We start from the raw sequence: 27511 nt of genomic DNA on the forward strand, positions 1-27511 counted from the left end.
ACGGAAACCCGGTGGGCACATCTCAATAAGGGGCACGCCCCCTTCAGTGCCCAACCAGGTCTCCGTAATGCCCATAAGGTCCGCGGAACCCCCCTGTATAAGATCACAGACAAGGGGGGCTTTGTTCACCACGGACCGGGCATTGCACAACATCAACCGAAGGCCCGAGCTCTGAGGATCCTGACCATCCGGGGAACGGGAAAAGTCCAAGGGGTCGGAGCGCGTGATCGCTTTCAAACATCGAGCACGCGCTCCCGGAACTTGATATGACCCCTCGCTTCCGCCATACCTGCCTCTCCCACTTACCGTGTCAATAGAACCACCCTCACAGATAGGAACACACTCCTCCCCCCTAACCTCCGAACCTGGTAGAGAAAAACCGCCGCGAGCATGTGCAGGAACTGGCCCCCTACCCGACGGGTTACCCCCATTACCCGCCCTTACCCTCCCACCCCTTAAAAATTCCCTCTCTAAAAAACCCCACAGGCTCTTCTTTTTCGCATGCCACCTCTGTGGGTCCCAAGACCCGTCATGGAGGCCGGCCCTTGATAACGAGGAGGGCCATTCCTGCGAGGCGGGGGCACCTCGCAGGCGCAAGAGTTCAACTATTTTAAACTTCCCCCAGAGTCGATTAATATCTTTTTTATAATAATATACACGTTCCTACATATTAACGTTTTTTTCCTCTAGTAGGGTTAAAAACAATTTTAAAGGAGACCAGCAAGAGCAGAGAAAGGCTGGCCCATTTGTCAAAGCTAACATTGATTTTAACATCAGATAAAGTGATATTATACTGGAGATCTAAAAATCATGTATTTTTCTGTTTTGAAGCAATTGGTTTGGACAATATAATACATTATGAATCTACAATAATATGTGTCTATTTATACCCCCTTCATCCATGCATCCAACAGTGATTAATACAACAGAAACTAGAAACAAAAATATTTATTTTGGCTTCAGCTGTTGTGGAATACTGGAATATTTAGTGAATATACTACACAAATTTCTCTGTAATATTCCAAGTATCTATATTAGACAAACGGAGATGTATAATAATTCACATGCTAAGTCAAATTTTATTCATTAAATTAAATTAATAAGTTCTGTCAACTGTAAGTATAACATCATGGTCAGAATAATTAACGAAGTTAACCAACAATATATTAAGGATTTGGTGATATTGGACATCAATTATATTCCTTCAAAATAGCTGGATTTCCTACAGATCCATCTTCCAAAATAGGCAAATACTTATTTTACAGATATGAATAGAATAGAATAGAATAGAATAGAATAGAATAGAATAGAATAGAATAGAATAGAATAGAATAGAATAGAATAGAATAGAATTTTATTGGCCAAGTGTGATTGGACACACAAGGAATTTGTCTTGGTGCATATGCTCTCAGTGTACATAAAAGAAAAGATACGTTCATCAAGGTACAACATTTACAACACAATTGATGGTCAATATATCAATATAAATCATAAGGATTTCCAGCAACAAGTTATAGTGATACAGTCATAAGTGGAAAGACATTGGTGATGGGAACTATGAGACGATTAACAGTAGTGCAGATTCAGTAAATAGTCTGACAGTGTTGATGGAATTATTTGTTTAGCAGAGTGATGGCCTTTGGGAAAAAACTGTTCTTGTGTCTAGTTGTTCTGTTGTGCAGTCCTCTATAGCGTCGTTTTGAGGGTAGGAGCTGAAACAGTTTATGTCCAGGATACTTTTCTACACAATTTCCCGTTGTGTTGTATAGCACCACAAGGCTAGTTGTTCGACCTCTTGTCTATATGCGGATTCGTCATTGTCTCGAATGAGACCGATCACTGTTGTGTCATCTGCGAACTTCAGTAGCTTAACAGATGGATCATTGGAGATGCAGTCATTGGTATACAGAGAGAAGAGAAGTGGGGAGAGCACACAGCCTTGGGGGGCCCCTGTGCTAATTGTACAGGTATTTGATGTGATCTTGCTTAGCTTCAACTGCTGCTTCCTGTTTGTTAGGAAGCTTGTGATCCACTTACAAGTCTGTTCCGGTACCTGTAGCTGGTTTAGCTTAGTTAGAAGAATGTCTGAAATGATGGTATTGAATGCTGAACTAAAGTCTACAAAAAGGACCCTTGCATAGGTCTTTGGAGACTCAAGATGTTGTAGGATGTAGTACAGAGCCATATTAATAGCATCATCTGTTGATCTATTTGCAATCTATATGCAATGAATTCTTGTGATAATATAAACTTTATGTTTTAAACTAGCTAAACTAATAGTATGGCAATCTGAGAGGATAAACTCTTTATGGCTACTACTATAACAGCCCATGAAATGGGAATAGGATTTGAATAATCCACTGAAAATCTTATGCTGGGTTGTATTTAGGAAGAAACAATACAGCAGAAAGAGATGAAAATTGTTGTTTTATTTATAATACATTTAAAATAATGAAAGGACATCACAATCAAGAAGGTCATCTATCATCACTGCCAAAAGAATCTCCAGTAAAAGGACCTCACACAAGACGGCAGGTTATACTGGTTCCATCCTTAAAGTTAAGCTAAACACGTTTCCAATATGATACAAATTCAATACAAATTAACCTTGTTTTAAAGCAACAAAGCAGTTCTATCAGTATTTCCAGACTCACTCTAGAAGAGGCTGAGAGGTATATTTTGAAGTGAAACAGTTTGTTAATGGAGTTACTATTATCTTTCCTTATAAGTATTTAATGGTTTCTTCTGAGAACGGAAACAGTAATTTAAACTATCTGAAGAAGTAAATGGAACTTTACCTCAAGTAACAAACTCAAGTAGTTAGATTGAAAGAAAATGGGGGCTTCTGAAAACAATGAGAGAGATAAATAGCACTTCTAGATAAGTCCAACTGTTAAAAAACAAAGAAAGAAATGACTGGCCTAAAATTACTCAGTAAGTTTCCATGGTTGAGGATGAATTTGAACATGTTCTCCTGAGCCTGCCTAGACCATGAATCAATATACTATATTACCTTAGATCAGGGGTGTCAAACTCAAGGCCCGGAGGCCAGATCCGGCCCACGGGGTGCTTAGATCTGGCCCTGGATCAGCCTGCAGTGCCTCTGCCAGCGAAAATGGAGCTTGGGAGGGCTACATGTGACCCCCCTGAGCTCGGTTTTGCTGGCAGAGGGTTGCAAGAGGCCGTCGCAGCTGAAAACGGAGCTTGGGTGGACTGCGGGCAGCACTCCCACTCCGTTTTCACTGGCAGAGGATTGAAGGAGGCCATCGCAGCTGAAAACAGAGCTCGGGAGTCCATTTTCACTGGCAGAGCGCTTGGGCCACCACAAGCGCCCCTGACACGAGTGATGCCGAGCTGGCCATGCCCACCCTGGCCACACCCACCTTGCCCCCCCCAAGGTAAAACACAACCCTGATGTGGCTCTCAATGAAATCAAGTTTGACACCCCTGCCTTAGATGATATGGGCCTCTTATAGCTTGCTTAATTTTTCGGAAGGGATACTACAGCTACAAAGAGAAGAACCCACAGAAGCAGCCATTTTAATATGCAAATATATATTATTATTTTTATTATAGAGGCAAGCTGTGTTTCCATTTCTAAATATTTTAAAAAGCAAGCATGGAAACATGAAAAATCATGTAAACCTTTCTGAGAAACAATATGCCATTATTCATTATTTTGAAATTTTTAATATTGTGCATTTTAGCTTTTTCTCATGTTTTATATGATATAACTTATGCCCTTTCTCTGTATTTCAAAAGGAAAGTGTCAAGATCAATCTCCCTTTATTTGGGTAAGAAATGCCAAGGATAATATTCACTGAGATGCATTTAGAGATATAGGTCCTTGTGAGACTTGTGGAAATGTATTTTTAAAACTTTTGTTTTCTAGACAGCGAAGATTGAACAAGACGGTTCCATTATTTTTCCCACATCCATTCCTTTTTCCTGAGGACAATTCATGTAGCTGGACAATGTCACTAAGATGGACACAGCACTTTTACTTAGCAAAAAAGATTTCAAAATTTCCACTTTGCATTTTAACGCCTTAATCCAAATATTGATTTCTCTCCCCCCCCACCAACTAATGGTGGACTAAATTCTTGACACACGTCTGAGATTATTCACAACATTTACATGATCAGGCAAGGGTTGTATAGGGATCAAAACACAGACCTTTCCTTATAAGATTTTGTTAGCTCAAAAGATGGGCATGTTGTGCAGATTTAGAAAAGTTTTCATCTGAAAAAGAAGCCCTGAGCCCAAATCCCTCAGTATCATCAATGCCTCTTTGGCTATATATAAATATAAAGGCTGAGACCCTGCAGAGCTATGCATCCATGATGATTTAGAGCAGGGGTCTCCAACCTTGGCAACTTGAAGCCTGGAGGACTTCAACAACCAGAATTCCCTAGCCAGCTTTGCTGCCTGGGGAATTCTGGAAGTTGAAGTCTGCCAGGCTTCAAGTTGCCAAGGTTGGAGACCCCGATTTAGAGTGACTGCTGGGGTATTTCATCAAAAGAAAAGGCTTCTTGGGGAAAAGTTAAACTTCTTTGAGAATAACTCCCAATTTCTAAATAGCTCTTCTGATTATCTAATTTATCTCTGAAAAATTACGTTCTGGCTCTAGGTATAAACTCTGGAGGCAGGATCATAAAAGTTTTCAGTTAACTGAAGACCAATGCTACAGCAACATTCAATTACAATTTTTTCTTGCTGCTGTCTCATTCTTGATAATAGGATTTTCATGAACTTATCTGCCTGGATGTATTAGCCAGTGCAACATGGAACCCATTGAGTACTGTCTGCTCAGTATCTGATTTTCTGTACCTCCCAAGTCTTGCTTTGTAGTTTGTACTATGGAACAGATATTAAAATATTAAGGAAAACAATCTGTTATAATGGTGCCACCATTCTTAATTTCCTTGGACTGCCTGAGATGAACTATTGCAGGTTGTTAATTTACTTCCAGTTTTCAGTTCATTAAGTGTAACCTACCACTCCAGATCCTGAAGAAAATAGTATTCTGCTAACTTCACCTCATCTAGATGCGCTAAACTTCAACTTTCATTATTCCCAGAAAACAAGGCTAATAGCTATGCTGCTCAGACTATGATTCATGGAATATATGGTGGGCATCAGGTTAGTGAACAATGGACAGTGTTAGACCTTGCTTTAGGACCAAAAGCTATTAAATAGGATATAAATAGGATTCCTGAAATATTTTTCTTATTCTTAGCAATCAGGGGAATTCAGCTCAAGTCTGAATCATAAGGATGATGGAGTGGGATAACCCTTTCATGACTGTACTGCTATTGAGTACCTAAGAAAAATGTGTAGAAGAATTTACAATAGCTTTGGCCTTGAGAGGAATGTGGGAGAGGAGGCTTTGTTGCAGGAAAATAGAAAATGATATTGATTCAAGATAGCCCTACCTTTATCTTATTGTCATTCAAAAGGAGGCAGAGAAAATTTGGAACAGACTTTAAAGATTCTGTTAATATACCCTTCAACAATAAATAACATTCCTGGAATCAGTGTGGGTTTTTTTTCTTTTTTTGATCAGCTTTGCCTTGAAGAGCCTTGAAGGAGATATGAGCAAGCTGAGTCTATCTGGCACCTTCAATCACAAATTCAGAAACCAGATCAAAAGAGTTGTTATGTAAGGGATGAAGGACCTTTAGTGGCTTCCTAAATTGCATGGTTCTTCTGAACTAATATATCTTTTCTGACCACGTTCAGTAAGAAAAGCATAGTTCACACTACTAATATCTCTTGCTCAGGTTGCGGTCCATAGTGGAAGAAGCTCAGGGATCAGGGTTCAGCTACTGACTCTGTATGCCTAAGAGTAATGTATACTGTGCCTACTTCACCTCCAAATTAATACCAGCATAGGTATGGGATTTGCATTGGAGGACTGGTATAGGAAGAAAAGCCATTGCTGGTTGTAGAAGATAAATAAATTAGGACTTCTGGTAATGCTTCCAAGATGGGTTGGTATTTGGTGCTTGGCACAGGGAAAATTAAGAGTGTCTCTTTGCTCTGAGTTGGCCTTGAGCAACAGCTGTTCCATCAAAACTGCATCAAGCTATAACTAACCTAGAACTACTATATGCTTGTATGCACATGCATGCATGTGTGCATAAAATAATTCTGTAAAAAAGAAAACTTTGCATATTAAAGTGCTGTGCTAATTATAACAAAGAAAAAGCAATTAAAATGATAGAAGGCAAAATGAAACGTATTGGAGTTCCTTGTTCCTGCATTTAAAAGGAAAAAAAGAATCTTGTATATTAATTTTAATCTAATTAAGATTTGACAGATTATTTATTATTCAACATTATTTTTACAATAGCACAAAGGGCAGAATGATAACAGCATTATTAAGCAGAACATTTATTTATACAGAGACATCATATGGGGATGAGGTGCTAGCATAGAAACAAAAAAATGCATTAATAGACAATAATCTTGCCTGCTAAGGTCATTTTGATGAACTCTTATTACTATAAGCAGTACAAAGTGCATTTGAAGGAGAACAAATTTTAACAAAGCAATGCTTACTTTTGCACACAAAAAAATGTTGCACACAAAAAATGTTCTCTCCTTCATATTTGCTTCCCAACCTTGTGGAATAGAGAGATAGCTTTTAAAATGTATCTTAGAATTGTCTTTCAGTTGGTGAGGAAACAAACAGAAGAAATGGAAAAGTCTATGAGTTCATAAGAAAAGTAGCCATGGTTGTTGTCTTTGTTGGTTTGAAAAAATAAGTGTTTGCATGACATTGCATTTGCGAGAAAGACTTTTGTCAAATTATCCCTTATATTTAGCACTGGGCTAGAGGGTGTGCACAGTATCAAGAAGTGTATATTGTTTTTCCCTTTCCTTTCTTTCACTTTCTGATGAAGTAAGTTTTTTTGTTTTGGTTACAAACCTGTTTTTTTTTTTATAGCGAAGAAGGGATTGGACAACCATCTGTCTGAAATGATGTACGATTTCCTGCCAAAGCAGGGGGTTGGACTAGAAGACCTCCAAGGTCCCTTCCAACTCTATTATTCTGTTCTATTATTCCGTAGCAACTTTGGGTGGGGAGTGATTTTCATTCTCTTTTTCTTTACGTCAAATCAGCAGAAAGGAAGACAATCATGGATCACTTTCAAACTGCTTCTGGGGTTTGAAAGGGTTGATGAATGAAAATGATGGCAGTACAGAAATGCCCTAATTATGCTATGCAACCCAGAGCACACTCAGACTTCTAACTTCAGTCAACTGACTTTATACAGTAAATAAAGCAAACTGAGTTTAAAGGGGGACTCAACTGGATTCTAGACCTTGTCTCCTGACCAGCTGCTTTTATTGCTGACCTATCCTGCAAGCTGTAAGCTAAAACTGACCAAGAAGTCACTTGCACGGGGTTGCAAACAAAATCTAGCAACAATATAAATGAAAATGTCAGCAGTGCACACCACTACTACAAGAAGACAGACTGATCATCAGGCAGTTAGTTTCTAGGTCAAAAATTTTATTTATTTATAACCTTTGTTATTTTTCCCAGAAGGAATTCCAAGAAGGGCTGCAACTTGAAGCATATAACAAATATAAGCAGTAGAAATGTAAGGCAACATGTGACACCACCACAGCAGCAATATAACCTAATTGCAAGGGACAGATCATAGCCAAAGGAGATTTTTGGAATGCGGTAAATAGATCATGTTGTTCACAATAAAAGGGCAGCATCCTTTAAGAAGGGATCTCATTTGTCTTCTCTTTAAAAGAAATCAAAAATCCAGTTGGCTTCTCCAAATATTATTATCACTAAAAGGACAAATTAAGTGATATACATAGTTTGCCTTCTCCCACTGATGGAAGACGTTGTCGAAATATGCCACAGCCCTCAAAACCTTCAGATTCAGGCAATGTTATCTCAAAATCCTAGGGCAAATTAATTCTGCAGCTGTAAGCTGCAGCTGAGCTCACTGAGCAGAGGGCACTTTGTGCCTTTTCCCTTCACCTTCTGTAGCATCCACTTAATATTGTCAGGGAAAAAGAAAGAAAGAAAAAACAGCTGCAGGTCAATGTTTCTTCAGCCATTGAACATAGATTTCCAGAACTTCTCTTATATGGAGGAAATCTGAAAGGGAAGAAGCTTAGGAATGGAAGATCCTGACACCCAGATCGTGGCTAATTGCAAGCAAGAAGCAAATCATTCATGCTCTCAGTTTGTAAGAACTCAGAAATGAAAATCCTCAAACTGCCACACAATCAATTATTTCTTCCCCATCATCAACATTAAATTGGAGTGTTTAGTTCTCTGCAACACTGTAATCCCTTGTATAAAACTACGAAGACAATGAATGTCTTGCTGATAATATAGAAGTGAATTGCTATACTCCTACTGCTAAATTTTTCCTTTGAGCTTGGTATTACTGTGAGGGGGTAGGTATTGTAGTTCTCAACTCTTGGAGGAAAAATGAATTTCAATGATCAGTCATTGAAATATTGCTGACTATGTTACGGTAGTCCTTGACTTATAACAGTTCCTTTAGTGACTGTTCAAAGTTACAACAGCAGTGAAAAAAGTGAGTTATGACCATTTTTCACACTTATGACATTTGAAGCATCCCTGTTCTGTTTCCCTCCCCCAATACTCCCAGCAAAGAGTCAGTCAGAGGCCTCCTTTTCTCCTTTTATTTACATAGATACATGTCCTGGCCACGTCTACCCACGGGCCTGCCAAGTTTCTGGAGATAACGAGGAAATTATAGATAAGGCCAGAATTACTCACGAATATATTCTTCCCTCCATTGATACAGTTTGCCCGCCCAAATTCATTGCTTTGTCCAAGACAAAAAACCAGGAAGTCCCGCCTCCTATTTATAGTCTCTGCAGATGTCACTGCATGACAATCATGACTTGGCTTCCTCCCAACGCTGTTTCTGCTGTGCGCGCCGGTCACGCCTCCGCAGCCTTGCATCACTCCAAAACTGTTCTTGGGGCGTTGCCAAATCAGAAGAAGGCTCCAGAGAATCAGGCCTTGCCGGCCCCTCCTCCTCCCTTTGAGTGGGTGCCAGGGAGGGAGAGGGCTCAAGAGAAGCAGGGCTTGCCAGGTCTTCTCCCTCACTTTCTGAATCATCCGAGTCCAGGAGTCTGGGTCCAGGAACCTGGGTCACAACACTCCCCATGATCATGTGATCAAAATTCAGATGCTTGGCAACTGGTTCATATTTATGACCGTTGCTGTGTCCCAAGGTCATGTGATCACCTTTTGCAACCTTCTAACAAGCAAAGTCAATAGTGAAGCTAGATTCACTTAACAACCAGCTTACTAACTTATCAACTGTCGTGATTCACTTAACAATTGTGGCAAGAAAGGTCGTAAAATGGGGCAAGACTCACTTAACAAATGTCTCACTTAACGACAGAAATTTTGGGCTCAATTGTGATAAATTGATGACTACCTTTATATCATTGTTGATACTCAGTTTATGTGATCTTCTTGTAGGAACTGAATATATGATTCGCAGTCTGAATCATTTGATAATTTTTCAATTCTGGCCTTGAGTAAATTACTTCAAATAGCTTGCTATTGAGCAGCTAAAATCAAGCTTTCAGTCCCTTTTTTTAATGTTCCACTTGCAAGTCATTGCCAGGTTTTATCTTTCTTTACTTACCCCAATATTTTTTTTAAAATGACCATGTACTGCTTTTCCTTGCCAGTGTTTGGTTTATGTTTTTATTTCATTATTTCAAAGTTCATGTTTTGTTTCCTGTACCATTCAGTAAGTTCCATTTTTTAACTTGCATTAATACTTCTTGCCTTTCTTTAACGTATTTAGCCAGTGATTTAGCCAGTTTCTTCTTCAACAGTCTGTTCTACAGTAAACATCTGCCTTCATTTCTGGGTATAATCTATCAATATTACTTCAGAGATATAATGCACAATGAACAATTATGAGTTGTCTTGGTTTTTGATAACAAATTGTCCAGGTCATGTTATGTCCAGTTAATAATTCCAGCTCTACTTTGTATTATAGATATGGTCTGGGGATTAATGACTTTGATGATATTTCCACTGTTCAAGTTTATCATTAGTAATTTTCTCACTCTTTGGTTATATTCTTTACTAATCACATTTTTAACCAATCCATGCTTAATGTTTATTTTTGTTTATTTTTATTAAATAAATCGATATGGCTGCTCAACTGACACATTCCAGGCAGCTTACAACATTAAAAACGACAACATAAAAATTCACACACACACCAGTTATCCAACTGTAAAATGTCCAGTTATTTTTAAGTTACATCCTGATGGGTCCAAATGATTTGGCCATTCAGCATTTTAATTCTATTAGTGTTCATGACTTTTTTCTGTTTTGTTGCAACTGTAGCACATTTCTTTAGGCCAAAATTCCATTACTCTATCTGTGCCAAAAATTCTTACTGTATCTGTCAGTGAATTAAAAGAATCTAAAGAAAAAAATAATGAAAGCTCACAAGATATCATAGTTTTCCATTGGAACCTACAATGCAAAAATATATTCAGAGAGAGAGAGAGAGAGAGAGAGAGAGAGAGAGAGAGAGAGAGAGAGAGAGAGAGAGATGTTGACTTGGCTAAATATAGCACGGCTCACCTAGTACTGTGTTTGATTTTTAAAATACTTTAAAAATAGGCTATTTACATTATTTCCCATAAGAAAAGGATATTGTTATTGTTATAGTTTAGTTGTATGTGTATAATTTATAGCTTAGAACATACCTTGCAATATTGTTGTGCAAAACATATGAATAACTTACAAGAAGCACCTCTCTTTGAATTGCTAAAGTAGCGGTATCTTTCACAAAGCTTCCAAAGCTGCCCCCAGCTGTCTGTGCATCTACTCTAATGATGTGAAGAGAAATGCTTTATTCATGTTCAGGCTCATTGCAAAAACATTCTTTCAAATGCAATGTGAAGCAAACAGTGCTGTGAGAAAACAAAAGTGATAGTGCCACAAATATTAGCTACATTGTGTCAACTTCCATCTTTCAACATTTAAAAGCCAGGCTTACCCACTATTGGAGAAATCAAAGCCTTCGCAAGACATTAAAAAGGGCAATGGTGTTTCTTTTTTGAGAAAAGGGCAGAAATTAAATAAATAAATGTATTGCAAGTAACAGACTTCTGTTTGCCCTCCCACAGCAGCTGTGGTACAATCACTCCAGGGAAAGTTCATGCATCATTATGTCAGCTTACTTTTCTCTATCTTTATGTCACATTATTCAGGATTGGAAATGATAGGCTGCTTTAAAAAAGAGAGGAAATTAAGTGAATGGCCATCATGAAGTCAGTCATTTGGGTTGCCCATTTCAATAAATTCTATGTCTGATAACTATGGTGAAAACTATAGGCAAACAGTATTAATAAATTTACAAAATGAAAAAAGATACCAATACTGAAAATCATTCTCCCTTTGAACAGAAAATTGGGAATGACAAGCACTCTACATCAGCACAGTAATTTATGTGTAGATTTATATGAAAATGAGAATGGGGAAAATACTCTGTACTATCTATAGCAAACTGTGATTTTTTTTTTAACATGGCATTTTTTTTCAGAACCTTCTTCCTCCAAAACTTGTGCTAAAACTTTTCAGATGTTTTACTGTTGGTACTATAAGAATTCACAATTCCTCAGGTTGGTGATTAAGCCTCCATTGGTAAAGACCTAAATGTAAAAATGTGTTTTCTGAGCAGCATTTACTGTAAAAATAGTATAAAATTAAAATACCCACTTTTGGGTGGCCTGAAGCGGCAGCAGAGAAAAGGCCCTAAGCATGACTTGAGACCTGTGCTGTCACATTTATTCAAACTAAATAATGGCAATCAAAGACCCCTTTGTCCCAAACGCTTAAGGCTGACTTAAGAGTTGCTGGCAACTGCCTGTAGCCATCACTTCATACCTATGCTGCGAAGGGGTTGATGGGTAAGGATAGGTTGCATATGGCTGCAACTGGGCTGACACAAACACCTTCCAAATCTCAGCTGCGCATTGGGAGGAGATGCATATCCTGCATGCTGATTATTGATCTGACTTCTTGTTCTGTGAGTGCTCCCTAGCCAGAACACTACATTTGCAGAAATATAAATGGAACTCACCTATGCAACCTGCCCTCAATGATAAACGCAAACATTACTTTGCCTGCAGTGCCAGAGAATTCTTATCAAGTACTTAGGAGCCGAGAGCTTGGCAGTACAAGTGACCAATCCAGATTTGATCTTGCATCATTATCCTGGGACACATATATTTGCCTTCATTTGCCAGAGAAGTCTGCACAACCCTTTAGCAGTGGCAAAGCAATCTCTGCTCTTTGTCCTTTGAATCTATTATCAAACTTCTCCCATTTTTCCTTCTAACAGGAACATTCCCCCTTCTTAATATTGGCCTGATGTACTTTGTTCTTTCCTTTTGAATGGCTGGGGCATACTCATAAAAAGACAATTCCTAACCATCAGAGTAGAAAATCTAATTATGTCATACAGATCCAAAAAGGCAGACACAAAGGAAGTGCAAAGGAGAAAGACACCAGTACACAAGGCATTGTTTCTCTCTTTGGCTTTTGCAATGCAGAAATATATCCCCCATTTCCTCCTTCAGGCGAAAACAGCAAATGCCCTTGAAAACTATAAACATTTGTTTTCAATTGTAAACAGACAGCAGTTTGATACCCTGAATTAAAATAAACACAATTAAAAATTAATATTGTGTAATTGAAAGAAATAAATTATCCCCATGTAGCAATTCACTTTCTACTAAACTTCATATCTTAGTGTTTGTTTGGGGCTTATCCTTTTCACTATTCATAATAACCTCACAATATTCCATACTAAAATGGAAAGTGCTGTTTTAATGTGGTTCTTAAGAAATGCAAGTAGTGATCACGTTAAGATCAATGATTAGAGGTAAATACATTTTTAAAAATTCATGCTGTTTTTTTTTGTTTTGTTTCAGGAGGGGAATTATAACTGAATTTTTTGTTTTTGCTGATGGAAACAATTTTCCCCCCTAAAAATATATCTATGGCTATTTCATTTATTTACCTGATTTTTAGTGCTGACCAACTTCAAGTAGCAAATCCTCCACTTTTAATTCTGAGTCAAAATCCTATTCAAAAATTACTTAGCACATGTTCAGATTTCATCTCATTAATGCCAGCATATTGAAACAGTGTCTCGAAAAACAACTCAAAAATAAAAGCACTATGCTGTAGCACTTGCTTTAAATCACTCAATTAAATTTAACATTTTTAAAAATACAGATTTATAACAAGGGCCACTTTCTACTCAAAACAAGATCCTGATGATTTCATACAATGGAATTAATGGTTGCTCTTCTATAATTCACTTGTTTTAAAAATTTGCTTACATTTCTGTCAACTAATCTGTATTAAAAAAATGATATATGGCACTGTAGAGTAAAGAGTGACAAACATGCTTCAGATAAGTGTTCTTTGCTTGAAGAAATTGGGTAGTACTTTTTTCTGATTAACTACTATTATAAGGTGAAAGTTTTTGTGACCTGCAGCTCATGATAAAATTTGTTATACTTGGAAAAAGTATTGTCAGACACAACATTTCTCTTATAACCCATGGTTATGTTTTTCTGTACAGTTGAGACCTGTCCTATATACTCATGTACCTTCTTGGTCCTCTAAATCTTACCAATTACATTGGCCCATTTTGGGGCTCACTGTAAAAAAATGGTACAAAATCCCAAGTGGGTATTGTGTGATTGTGTGTGTGTGTATTCCATCCTTAAAGTTCAAGATAAAAGTTCAAGTTCATTTTTATCTATCTGTTTGCCTTTTGCATGGGTGCTAGCTATACTGTAGATATACAAACAATTGTAATTGATATTGCTGCCAAGTGGAACATCTGAAAATATTAAATTTAAAAGATAAGCAGATAAATGCCAATTACAGGTAGTCCTTGACTTAGAACAGTTTATTTAGTGACCGTTCAAAGTTACAACGGCACTGAAAACAGTGACTTATAACCAACCATTTTTCACACTTATGACTGTGATATCATCCCCATGGTCATGTGATTTACATTCACATGCTTGACAATTGGTTCATATTTACAACGGTTGCAGTGTCCCAGGGTCATGCGATCATCTTTTGTGACCTTTTCACAAGTAAAGTCAAAGGGACTTAAGAACCGTGTTACTAATTTAACAACTGCAGTGATTCACTTAATAAATGTTGCAAGAAAAGTTGTAAATTGGGGCAAAATTCACTTAACAAATTTCTCATAAAATTTTGGGCTCAATTGTGGTTGTAAGCCAAAGGCTACCTATATTTCTGAAATTTAACTGAATATAAAAGTTCTCCCATAAAATTTAAATTCATATTAACACAAATATTTTTCATTTGTCAGATTTTCCCCCTTTCCTTTCAAATAACTAAGATCTTGATCAGATGATTTTTAATTCTTTCACCTGCTTTGCTGTTATTGAATAATATTTAAAAGATAATATTATGCTATGGAATGGAGTTCCACATTTTCCTACACAGAAAATGTAAGGGCACAGAATATTTCTATATTAATATTAAAAATGTGGCACTAAGAACCAATATTGAACACATCCAATGAAGGGGATGAATAATAAGTAAACAATGAGTAACCTTTGATTATTTTGTGAAATTTATTTTCCATTTGTACAATCTTTATACATGCATTCTACTATATTGAAATAGCATACATTGTTAGCCGTTTTTTAAAAAAACCTATATTTTGCTTGAAGAGTATTCCCCACATAATTGTTCATAAGCAAATCTAGATTTGGGTTACTATATCTTCCTAAAGGATGGTCAGTTTTAATCATGCTTTGTTAGAATGCCATAGCTTGTCAAAAGTACTAAGGTATAAACCATGGTTTATAAAAGAGTAGCTACACTGACACGTTTTCAATATCCAACTTAGGTTGTCATACAACACATGAAATGCAGCTTACTTTCATTTCACTATTCTTAATGTAAATTGCCTTTCATTTTACTATAGATAACTTAGATTTATGTGTCAAATAATTTCAGTTATCAGGAGTATTCTGCGAGCTTATGTATGTATTCATGTATGGATTCACTCTTAATTCATCCTTTCTTTTTTGGATTAAAATAATTACTTTCTCATTATTAGAATCAGGCAAATTATAATTATGGCAAAAGACAAGCCCTTTTCTAAACATGTCTGAAACTTAGAAGCGGCTTTTGATGTCCCAAATAGAAGTCCCAATCCTGATTAGCTCTGATATGATTCATACCCAGGGGTGGAATTCACTTACCTTCGCTACCGGTTCACAAATGTGAGTGCACACACCTCCTCCATGCATGCGCAGAGCCTTCTGCGCATGCGCAGAGTGTCAAAAACGGGATGTGATGACGTCCAGGCAGGTGGGCGGAACCTCCCACCACCGGTGCTACCGGATTGCACAATCCGGATAGATCCGGCTGAATTTCACCACTGGTTCACTTCACACCCCATAGCAAACTATGGTTTGTACAAACTAGAAATGAGAAGGGGAAAAAAAGACCGTGTAAGCAGCTTTATGTCCTGAAACCTGAATACCTGCTTATGACCTTTTTCAAAAGCACAAAACTGAGAAGCTGTTGAATTTAATTATTTATGTTCGCTGAAATGAAACTTCATTTATGATATTTTACAGCAGAAAGGGCAAATTACAGTATTTCTTCTAATATCACTATTTCCCATATTAAAATCTAATAAATACTATTTAATTAGAAAAAAAGAGTTCATGGAAATCTACATGCAGAATGGCAGCAAGGCAATATACTTATTCTCAACTGTCATATATACATTAATATCAATATATTACTGGCAAATATTTTCACCATATCAATGAATATTATGCTTGACTATGAATGGCATTTTATTTCCTCGTATTTGCAGTTGTATCTTACAAACTATCTTAAAATATGAAACAATTTATGCAACCGATTGTATATGTGATTAATAAAGTTGTAATATATGATAAAAGCATAATTTATCATTTCCATTATATTTACACTTTTTACATTCATAGATTCTAAAAGATTATTGTATTCATTAAGGTGTTTTAGCTGGTAGACCAAGTTAGGCTTCCAAACTGTTATCTCAAGTCATGAAAAATACATCACTGAAACTTAATTTTCCTTCCACATACAGACACATGGAATGAATCATAGAATAGAATCATAGAATCATGTGCCTGGAAGGAACTTTGAAGGTCTTCTAATCCAACCCCCTGCCCAGGGCAATTGTTATTCCATCCCGGACAAATAGTTGTCTAATCTTTTCTTGAAAACATCCAAAGATGGAGCACCCACAACCTCTGAAGGCAAGCTGTCCCACTAAGTGCTCTATCAGGAAATTTCTCCTTAGTTGAAGGTTGGATATTTCTCTGATGAGATTCCACCCATTGTTTCTTGTCCTATACTCAGGTGCTTTGGAGAATAAACTGACTCCATCTTCCCCGTAGCAGTCCTTCAATTATTGGAAAACAGCTATCATATCTCCCCTGTGCCTTTTCTTTGTTAGGCTAAACATACTTAATACCCTTAGCCATTCATTGTATAATTTAGCCTCCAGACCCCTTATCATCTTTGTTGTTCTTCTCTGCACTCTTTCAAAGGCCTCATGATTATTTCTGTATTATGATGATCAGAACTGGATGCAATAGTCCAAATGTGGTCTTACTAGAGCAGTATAGAGTGGTACTTTCGATGCTTGTGACTGTGATCCAGGAGTGAAATGCTGCCGGTTCGGACCAGATTGGGCGATCTGGTAGCGATGGGGGCGGGTAGTTCAGAGAACCAGTAGCAAAAATCCCTGGCCCCCACACCCATGCCCATGCAATTGCCCAGTTCCCACTTGCCTACTTGGCAGCTTCCTGCTTCTTTCGGTCTCGCCTTGCTTTGGCTGATGCAATCAATTGCATCAGCTAGCAACTCAATCTGCCGGCCTGCAATCCATCTCATTGGTGAGCAATTCAATCTGCCTGCTTTTTCCCTTGAATTGGGTAAGTAAGGTGGGAGAGGCTTTAAAAAAATAGTTAATTGGGTTTTGTTTTGTTTTTTTAGACATAGCAATTTAAAGTTAAGGAAGTTTTAAACTTAGCTGCTTTTATCTAAAAATATAAATACAATAAAATAAAATAATAAAATATTTGTGTAGCTTTCTCAGATTTGGTGTGTTTCTGTAGTGTTTCATTCAAACTACACAAACACACAAAATCTCACAAAGCTGTATGTGGCATTTTGTGTGTGTGTGAATCAGTTGTGTTGCGTTGTGTGTGTGTAAAGTGAAAGTTGGTTTTTGAGCTTCTTGTGGCTGTGTGAGGTTCCTGCTTGTTGCAGGGGCCATTTTGGGTCAAGTGCAGCTGTTTTTACATTGTGTGTGAGTCAGTTGTGTTGTGTGTGTGTAAAGTGTGAAAGTCGGTTTTTGGTACCTCTTATTGTTTTGTATACTTTATTAATTTTATTATTTATTGTTATTGGCCATACCCACCTGGTCTCCTGACCACCAAGCCATGCCCACCAATTAAGCCACGCCCACAGAACCGGTAGGGAAAAAATTTAGATTTCACCCTTGCTGTGATCTCTCTACTAATGCAGCCTAGCTGCATTGAATGTTTTGACAACTGCAGCACACTGCTGGTTTATATTTAAGCAGTGGCCTACTAGGACACCTAGATCCGCAAGCCAGTTATTGTTTATTCTGTACCTGTGGATTTGGTTCTTCCTGCCTAAATGCAGGACTTTACTTTTCTCACCACTGAACTGCATATTATTGGACAGAGCCCAATGCTCAAGTCTGTCAAGATCCTTCTGAATCTTGAGTCTATCTTCCAAAATGTGAGCAATTCGCCCCAGCATGATGTTATCTGCACATTTGATGATCTCACTTTCAATCCTCTCATCTAGGTCATTTATGAAGAAGACGTTGAAGAACAATGGGCCAAAGACAGGTTTGTTTGATTGGTTTTCTCTTTTTTTAAATCAAATGTTTTTTATAACATTTCCACCATTTGGATTTTCCAGCAGGAACGAATATTTTAAGGTACCGTGCAACTGCTCCTCCCTTTTTCTTCCTTGTATTCCTTTTGAACCAATTCTAGCTTTCAATTGTTTATATTCCAGTCATGGGAGACATTCTTACCAGTATCAATTATGTTTATTAAATCATATTTGCTCTTTTGCATCAAGACCATCTTATTTCCCATATGTTAAATATCTATCCCATGAAGGCCATGAATTTTATGAGGCAGTTTTCTGATTTTTTGTTGAGTGGATTGAGAAGCCTCATTTCAGCAACAGGCCCATTTTCTCTACCAGGGGTCTCCAACCTTGGCAACTTTAAGCCTGGCGGACTTCAACTCTCAGAATTGCACAGCCAGCTTTGCTGGTTGGGGAATTCTGGGAGTTGAAATCCACCAGGCTTAAAATTGCCAAGGTTGGAGACCCCTGTTCTATACTATACAGATCTTTACTTTGGGGAGTTTGTTTTCACCCTGCAAATTCTTTAATTTAAAGTCTTCCTAATGATTGTTCATTTAAACCAAATGTCTTTTTAAAGCAAAATAACTTTGCAAAGTCTGTGGTGGACAGTTCAACTGTGAAGTATTTCACAAGAATACTTCTTATTAAATTGCTTAACCCATTAACATTCTACATTTGCCTGGCTTGAGGTGGATTTTTATCAGAATGTATCTTTTTTCACACTGAAATATATTACATATTGCTTTATAAAATTCTATCTGAATGCTACTATGAGATTAGAACAGATAGCGTTGTTTATTTGGTATTGGTTACTTACTACCTTTAAAGCGCTTCATGGCTTAGGACCGGGATACTTACTTCATGGCTTAGGACCGTCTATTGCTGTCTTCTATCTCCCAACGACCGGTATGTTCTCACAGAGAGGGACTGCTTAGGGTGCCGTCAGCCAAACAATGTCGACTGGAGGCCCCCAGGGGGAGGGCCTTCTCTGTGGGGGCTCCTACCCTGTGGAACGAATTTCCCCCTGGACTTCGGCAACTATCTGACCTTAGGACTTTTTGCCGCGAACTTAAAACTTATTTATTCCGCTTTGCTGGACTGGCTTGATTTTTAAAATTTTAATTTGATTTTATGGGTTTTAAATTTTTTGTCAATTTTATAGGGTGTTATTGTATTTTAAATTTGGCCATTTGAATAAGTTTTTTAAGGGTTATTCTTAGTATTATATGTATTGTTCCTTTTGTATTTTATTTTGGCTGTTCACCACCCTGAGTCCTTCGGGAGAAGGGCGGTATACAAATTAAATTATTATTATTATTATTATTATTATTATTATTATTATTATTATTATTATTATTATTATTATTATTATTATTATTATTATTATTATTATTATTATTATTTAAGTATAGACTATTCTAACACAGTAAGATCAGAAAGAAGCAACAGCCACTTCTGAACTATACAGCCTATAATTAATATTACAAATCTGGTTATTCAGTCAAGACTAAGTACGTTCATCTCAATACATTTTCAATGCAATGTAAACAGAACCTAGAACAAAATGGTAATTAATTATAGGTCAACCATTACTATTAAAGAATAAATATTCCATACTTCAAAACAGACAAAAAGTATCATTCTTCTCTTATTAAAAATATTCCCTCCAAGAAATTTGCACAAAAAGAGCAATGTAAAATATAATCTAACAAATACTCAGCTGTTCCAGAAGTATAAATACAAATTATAATGTTCATCTTGCCTCTTCTTTTGAGAATTGAATATGACATTAAATTAAATCTAAGAAGGTTTGGAGTGAATTTCTTCTTAGTTTCATCTTCCTGGAATTAAGTCTCAATAAATGCTGTGGGCTTACTCCTGAGTAAACACATGTTAGTGGAGTAATAATGGACTTCTGGGAAAGCAGTGGCGGATAGAAGAAAAAAGAAAAGTTGATAGAAAGAAGAGGCAGTAAATTAAACTGGTCCTTAGAATGCCTCTCTCGATCAAGGAGAGGGTTAGGATCAGTGGTGAAATCCCAATTTTTTTACTACCGGTTCTGTGGGCGTGGCTTGGTGAGCATGGAATGGCTTGGTGGGCGTGGCAGAGGAAGGATACTGCAAAATCTCTATTCCCACCCCACTCCAGGGGAAGGATACTGCAAAATCCCCATTCCCTTCTCACTCCTGGGGGAAGGATACTGCAAAATCTCCATTTCCATCCCACTCCTGGGGGAAACATACTGCAAAATTCCCATTCCTTCCCCACTCCTGGGGGAAGGATATTGCGAAATCTCCATTCCCACCCCACTCCAGGGGAAGGATACTGCAAAATCCCCATTCCCTCCCCACTCCTGGGGGAAGGATATTGCGAAATCTCCATTCCCAACCCCACTCCAGGGGAAGCATACTGCAAAATCCCCATTCCCTCCCCACTCTAGGGGAAGCATACTGCAAAATCCCCATTCCCTCCCCACTCCAGGGGAAGCATACTGCAAAATCTCCATTCCCACTCCAATATGGGGCCAGCCAGAGATGTATTTGCTGGTTCTCCGAACTACTCAAAATTCCCGCTACCGGTTCTCCAGTACAGATCTCCGAACTACTCAAAATTTCTGCTACCGGTTCTCCAGAACCTGTCAGAACCTGCTGGATTTCGTCCCTGATGAGGATCACTCACAGATTTGCTCCATATACAGACTCTTCATAAAGAGATGATAAAATAGTGCTCTCTGGCTTACTTGAGAGCTTAGGGAAAATAATCATCCATTTCTTCATTTGGATACTGAGTTTACCCACTTCCTTTTTTAACTAGTTGAGGAAACTGCTTGTTATCATTTTTTGGGGGATGTTAAAAGCCTTCTGAAAGGAAAATTTCATCACACAGTGAATTTCCTTCTAACCTGAATGAAAGAAGCTTTATGATAAATTTAAGGGTTTTTTTTTAAAAAAGAAAAGAGTGGAAAATATTTGGAAAACAACAAAGGGATGATTAGAATTTTGATTTTTGGAACGTTAAGGGCCCAGATGGACTTGAAAGAATATTTCTTATGGGTTGTTTAAAGTTTTATATTATTTACTGCAAGAAATCCTCTTGTGGGAAAGTTTTACTGATTAAAAAATAAACAGATGATAAGAGAGGACTTGAAAGTTGATTAGAGAGAACCAGGAAGAACTATTTGTAATTCTGTGAGACTTACAATCGTAAAAGGAATGTAATTAAAGGAAAAGTGACCATTTTTAGCAATATTGCAATATTATTTGACAATAGAATTTAGTCTATAAATAACTATAAAAGAAATTAAGGCTATTTAGGAAAAATGTATTCCGAAATTACTTTCAAGACTTTCTGCCACTAGGTTGCCTTGGAAAGCCTTCTTATCTTGAATTTACAAAAGGGACATGTTAAGCTACCGAAACTGTTCTTGAGAGGAGACAAAGAAAATGATAAGAAATCAATTTGTGGGACATTTTTAAAAATTTTTTTGAGAAAGTGATATGCTAGACTAAAAAACATGAGTTTTTACAATCTGTTTATTGATAAATGATGGGGTATGGGAAGAAGAGATCCTTTTTACTGAAATACTAGAGAAGGTGTTAGGTTGCTGCAGTTTATGCTAGTCTGGGTGGGGGGGAATCATTTCATTTTATATATATATATATGTGTGTGTGTGTGTGTGTGTGTGTGTGTGTGTGTGTGTGTGTGCATACGTATGTACGTACATATGTATGTACGTATGTAGTTATTCTTATTCTTTCCCCCCCTTTTTTTTTCTCTTTTTTACTTGTTTTTTTTCCCCTTTTTTATACGGTATTTTTCTTGGTTTGCATTAGTCTTTTATCTTTATATTTGTAAGCTTTAATAAAATTATTACCAAAGAAGAAAGCATCTTAACATTGTAATAATGAGGTATAAAACCTATTCAAAAGTACATTCCATAACTTCCTCTTAGATGAATAGATAAAAGGTACAAATTAAAAGCATTGCATGATTTTAATTACTGGTATCAGAGCAAAAACACTAAACCATAATGATGCTTAAACTTGGCAGGCAAGCTGAAGGGAAATCTTGGAATTTGTCTTTCACATCCACATTTTTTAGTTCAAATGTTAATAAGGCTACTATGGAATTGAAAAAATAATATTGGAAATTATACAACAGAACTATCAGTCTGTATGTTTGGACTTATGATGCACAAAATACCTAAAATGATTATTTGTCTTGGAAATGTATTTTTTGGCTTTTTCTGATGTAACAAAATAATACTAGTTATAATTTTATAAGCAATAAACACTAGCAGTACTAGTGCAGGCATGGACCTAGTAAACCTAAGAATGAATTACAAAATATTATTGTGAATTAGATTGTGATTTACAATTTTAAAACTTCCAAATATTCAGACAAAAATATGCAAGTGCAATTTTTATTATTATTATTTATTTAAATTTTTATACCGCCCTTCTCCCGAAGGACTCAGGGCGGTTCACAGCCTGATAAAAAATACAAAATAATACAATATAAATACGATTAAAATATAATTAAAAAACTTATTAAATTGGCCATGATTAAAATTTAGAATAAAACCCATTAAAAACCCATAAGTTTAAAAACTAACCCAGTCCAGCGCAGATGAATAGGTGAGTTTTAAGCTCGCGACGAAAGGTTCGGAGGTCCGGAAGTTGACGGAGTCCTGGGGGGAGTTCGTTCCAGAGGGCGGGAGCCCCCACAGAGAAGGCCCTTCCCCTGGGCGTCGCCAGACGACACTGTCGCTACCGACGGCACCCTGAGAGTCCCTCTCTGTGAGGCGCGCGGGCCGGTGAGAGGTATTCGGTAGCAGCAGGCGGTCCCGTAGATAGCCCGGCCCTATGCCATGGAGCGCTTTGAAGACGTCCACCAACACCTTGAAGCGCACCCGGAAGGCCACAGGTAGCCAGTGCAGCCTGCGCAGGATAGGTGTCACGTGGGAGCCACGAGGGGCTCCCTCTATCACCCGCGCAGCTGCATTCTGGACTAACTGAAGCCTCCGGATGCCCCTCAAGGGGAGCCCCATGTAGAGAGCATTGCAGTAATCCAGACGAGGCGTCACAAGGCGTGGTGACTGTGCATAAGGCATCCCGGTCTAGAAAGGCGCAGCTGGCGCACCAGGCGAACCTGGTGGAAAGCTCTCCTGGAGGCGGCCGTCAGGTGGTCTTCAAAAGACAGCCGTTCATCCAGGAGAACGCCCAAGTTGCGCACCCTCTCCATCGGGCCAATGACTCGCTCCCAACAGTCAGCCGTGGACTCAGCTGACTGTGCGGGATGCCGGCATCCACAGCCACTCCGTCTTGGAGGATTGAGCTTGAGCCTGTTTCTCCCCATCCAGACCCGTCGGCTTCCAGACACGGGACAGCACTTGATAGCTTCATTGGGGTGGCCGGTGTGGAAAAGTACAGCTGGGTGTCATCAGCGTACAGCTGGTACCTCACACGAAGCCACTGATGATCTCACCCAGCGGCTTCATGTAGATGTTGAACAGAAGGCGAGAGAATCGGCCCTGCGGCACCCACAAGTGAGGCGCGGGGTGACCTCTGCCCCCGCCAACACCGTCTGCGACGGTCGGAGAGATAGGAGGAGAACCACCGATAAGCGGTGCCTCTCACTCCCAATCCCTCCAGCGGCGCAGCAGGATACCATGGTCGATGGTATCGAAAGCCGCTGAGAGGTCTAATAGGACCAGGGCAGAGGAACAACCCCTATCCTGGCCCTCAGAGATCATCCACCAACGCGACCAAAGCCGTCTCAGTGCTGTAACCGGGCGGAAGCCGGACTGGAGCAGGTCTAGATAGACAGTTTCCTCCAGGTGCAGAAACTGATATGCCCTCATACTCTCTACAACCTTCGCCGAGCGGGTTGGAGACCGGACGATAATTACCTAAAACAGCGGGTCAGGAAGGCTTCTTGAGGAGGGCCTCACCACCGCCTCTTTCAAGGCGGCGGAAGACTCCCTCCACCAAAGAAGCGCTCGTAATCCCTGGAGCCAGCCTCGTGTCACCTCCTGAGTGGCCAGCACCAGCCAGGAGGGCAGGTCCAATAAACACGTGGTGGCATTCAATCTACCCAGCAACCTGTCCATGTCCTCGGAGCCACAGGGTCAAACTCATCCCAAACAATATCACCAAGACCGCCCTCAGACGCCCCGTCCGAATCGCCACAATTTTGGTCCAGACCGTCCCGAAGCTGAACGATTTTATCGTATAGATAACCGTTAAACTCCTCAGCACGTCCCTGCAACGGGTCATCCCGCTCCCCCTGGTGAAGGAGGGAGCGGGCCACCCGAAACAGGGCAGCTGGGCGGTTATCTGCCGGCGCAATGAGGGAGGAGGCGTAGCAACGCCTCGCTTCCCTCAGTGCCACTAGGTAGGTCCTAGTATAGGATCTAACTAGTGTCCGATCAGCCTCTGAACGGCTGGACCTCCAAGAACTCTCTAGGCGTCTTCTCCGGCGTTTCATCCCCCTCAGCTCCTCGGAGAACCAAGGAGCCGGTTGGGATCTGCGCCGGGTCAGAGGCCGCAGAGGCACGACACGGTCTAAAGCCCCAGCCGCAGCCCGTTCCCAGGCTTTTAATTTTAATTAAATATGTTTAAAATGCAGAGCAGAAAGTGTTTCCCTACAACATATGAGGACCCAGATTGTTGGGGGCAATATGCTGACTCTGTAAACTGCTTAAAGCAATAAAAAGATATAAAGATATGCTTCTTTCACTTTCGATTTTATGAGAGAAAGATGAGACATATGCACATCTTATCATTTGTGAATTGATAGTTTTAATAGAAAATATTCTCTGTAGATTATTCATGAATAGTGAATTCCACTTACAAATCAAGCTGTAATGACTGTAACAATCAATGAAGCCCAATTTGCAAAAGGACTGTTATCAGCAAAGGGTAGATGATTTCCTATTGTTTGCTGTGGATAGGAAACTAATTTTTAACTCTAGGAAGCATATATTTTTAATTAAAAGGTAGGAATAAGAAATGAAATAAACTTTATCAACTCTTGGTTTTTATCAGAAAGTCAAAGGGGATAATTTAACTTTAGTGCATAACTTAATTTTGGTAATATTTTGTTTCCTCAAAGGTATTTTGCAACTACCAGTATAAAAATAAACACACAAAAATCTCTAAAAGCAAAATGCAACCAATTTTGTCATATCGCAGGCTAGTAATTAGAAATGCTAATTAAAAGGCTAGTTGTATCTGAGCTGGAAGCCTGCCAGGTTGTTGTTGTTTTTTTACATCATTTTCAAGTACCTCTCTGGTGTTCTATTTGGTCACTTAGCCAAATTCATAATGAATAATTTGAGAATTTTGTCACTGTTCTTGAACACATGGAAATATTCAAGCACTAGTGATGATAATGGATCTAATTATACTGACACAAAAAACTTAGAAATGGGAATCATCTACTTGTCTAGATTCCTGAAGGATGCCATCTTATTTTGGAACTTTGTTAAACGATAATTTTAGTTCTACATCAAAAACACTGCTGATAAATTTGTAGTGGAGGTTGGTGGCAATGACTATGTTGTAGAAAATCAGGACTATTTTTCTTTTTTCCTCTTATTCTTTTCAAACATTTCTTTGGAAATCTAAGAACAATTGTTTACATTATAAACCTGTGATGGCGAACCTATGCATGCATGCCGGAGGTGCACGCAGAGCCCACTCTGTGGGCACATGCACCGTCACCAGCTGCTCTTCTGGATTCCATCATGCGCGTGTGCTGCTCTCTTACAGATTCCGGTGTGTGCATGCAATCTAGGGTAGTGCGCGTGCTGGAGCGCCAGTACCTGGAAGGTGCTTTTTCAAAAGGCAACTAGACTTTTTTTTTTCTTGAAAACGTTTTGCTTCTCAACCAAGAAACATCTTCAGTTCTGACTGAAGTCCAATTGCCTTTTGAAAGAGCATCTTTGGGTCAACCGTGACCTGGATGACTAAGAATCTCCATAGATTTCTTTACCATGTGTTACAAGCTATGGACCATCAAATCACATTAACTGCAGTAGTCCTCATTTAGTGACTGCCTCTTTTAGCAACAAATTGCAATTTCAATGATGATAAAAAAATCAACTTTTCAACAAATCTTCACTTTTATGACCTTCACAGGTCTGTAAAGCAAAGGAAAGCTGACATAAAATCACAAGCACAGTAATCTTAGCAACTGCTTTGCATAGTGACCAAGTTGCTAGTCCCAACTGAGGCCACTAAATGAGCACCTTTGTTTGGTCCTTTATTTGGAAAACAGAAAACATTACAATAGACAATGTCATGTTGTGATTTGAAGACCCTAGCAAAACTGGAGTATTAACATTTCATTTTGTGAGGATTACAGTGTTGATAAGATCAATACATGCAAAAAGAAAAGCAAGAAAATACTATATAAAAGATCTTTTCCATTCTGAGGAAGAAAGGGCAAAATTAAAAAATGAAAACAACTTTTAACTTACCTGAATCTGCTGTTTAAAACAGCATCACAGCACTAACTTTCCTAGACCATTGACCATAAACATATCTACATAAGACACTCCAAAGTAACATTTAACTTTTTGCTATTCATTCTCTACTTGTGCTCATGCAGAGCAACCTAATATACCTTATCATGTGGTATGTTGCTATAGTAACAGTAGAGCCAGCTGCTGCAATACAAAAAACTAACAAAAACTTGTTTTCCTTCTCCTCTTACCTAGTTAAGAGACAAGGTGCTTTTCTTATGATATGCAGCATATCTGATGCCAAATAGACAACCAGTACCCAATGCTCTGCCTTAAAATATGCACTGGATTGTTTTAAAATACACCTGTGAAATTCAACAGCTTCTAGTTTACATATATTAATGAAAACAAATCAGATACAATTGCTCTTGCTGTTTAAAATTATTATAAAGGAGCCAGAGAGATTCCTTTAATCAAAGAGAATAGATATTTTTAGCAAACAGATAAGTCACATATGCTTTTTTTAAAAAGGATGCAAATGCATTTCTAAATAAACTAACAACACATACATAGAAACAGTTTTCGCAGACATTCTGTTTCAGCCTTAATTAATATTGAATCTAATGTAAAGCTTCATAAAGTGCCTTCATTCTAACCTGCTGATGGGACAGTATTCAGGATATTAAGGATTCTGCGTCATACAAGCTGCCTTTATTCAGTTACAAAATTAAAGGGAAAAAATGAGATATTTATAAGGAAATGGTAAAAATGCTGAGTTCAGTGCTAAATTTCTGAAACAGATACAGTTTGCAATTGATTATTCAAAGACAGAGGAAGATAGAGGTACACTTAATTGGAAATGACAACTAGTTTGGACAGTGGTGAAGGCATCAAACTAAAAACCAGTAGATGGTGAGTTTTGGTCCAGCTTTAAAAATAAAATCTGGTAGATGATTTTGGGCCAGTTGTTCTAATTCAGATCTAAGAAGAAGGCAAGAGCAACCCTC

General features: G+C 38.4%; 1 protein-coding gene across 16 annotated transcripts in view; it reads right to left on the minus strand.

Annotated features, from left to right (window-relative positions):
- DTNA (dystrobrevin alpha) overlaps positions 1-27511 on the minus strand; it is a 195291-nt gene that overhangs the window by 84239 nt on the left and 83541 nt on the right. For 2 of the 16 annotated variants that reach the window (XM_058175917.1, XM_058175918.1), the window contains one exon: positions 15322-15543. The exons of 13 other annotated variants lie outside the window; for them this stretch is intronic. The gene's annotated coding sequence lies outside the window, so the exon portion shown is untranslated. Of the gene's footprint in view, positions 1-10758; positions 10780-15321; positions 15544-27511 lie in introns of those variants that run through there. One more of the 16 variants, XM_058175920.1, reaches the window with a different exon arrangement.

The sequence above is a fragment of the Ahaetulla prasina genome, chromosome 3 (assembly GCF_028640845.1).
Source record: "Ahaetulla prasina isolate Xishuangbanna chromosome 3, ASM2864084v1, whole genome shotgun sequence".
Taxonomy (NCBI): domain Eukaryota; kingdom Metazoa; phylum Chordata; class Lepidosauria; order Squamata; family Colubridae; genus Ahaetulla; species Ahaetulla prasina.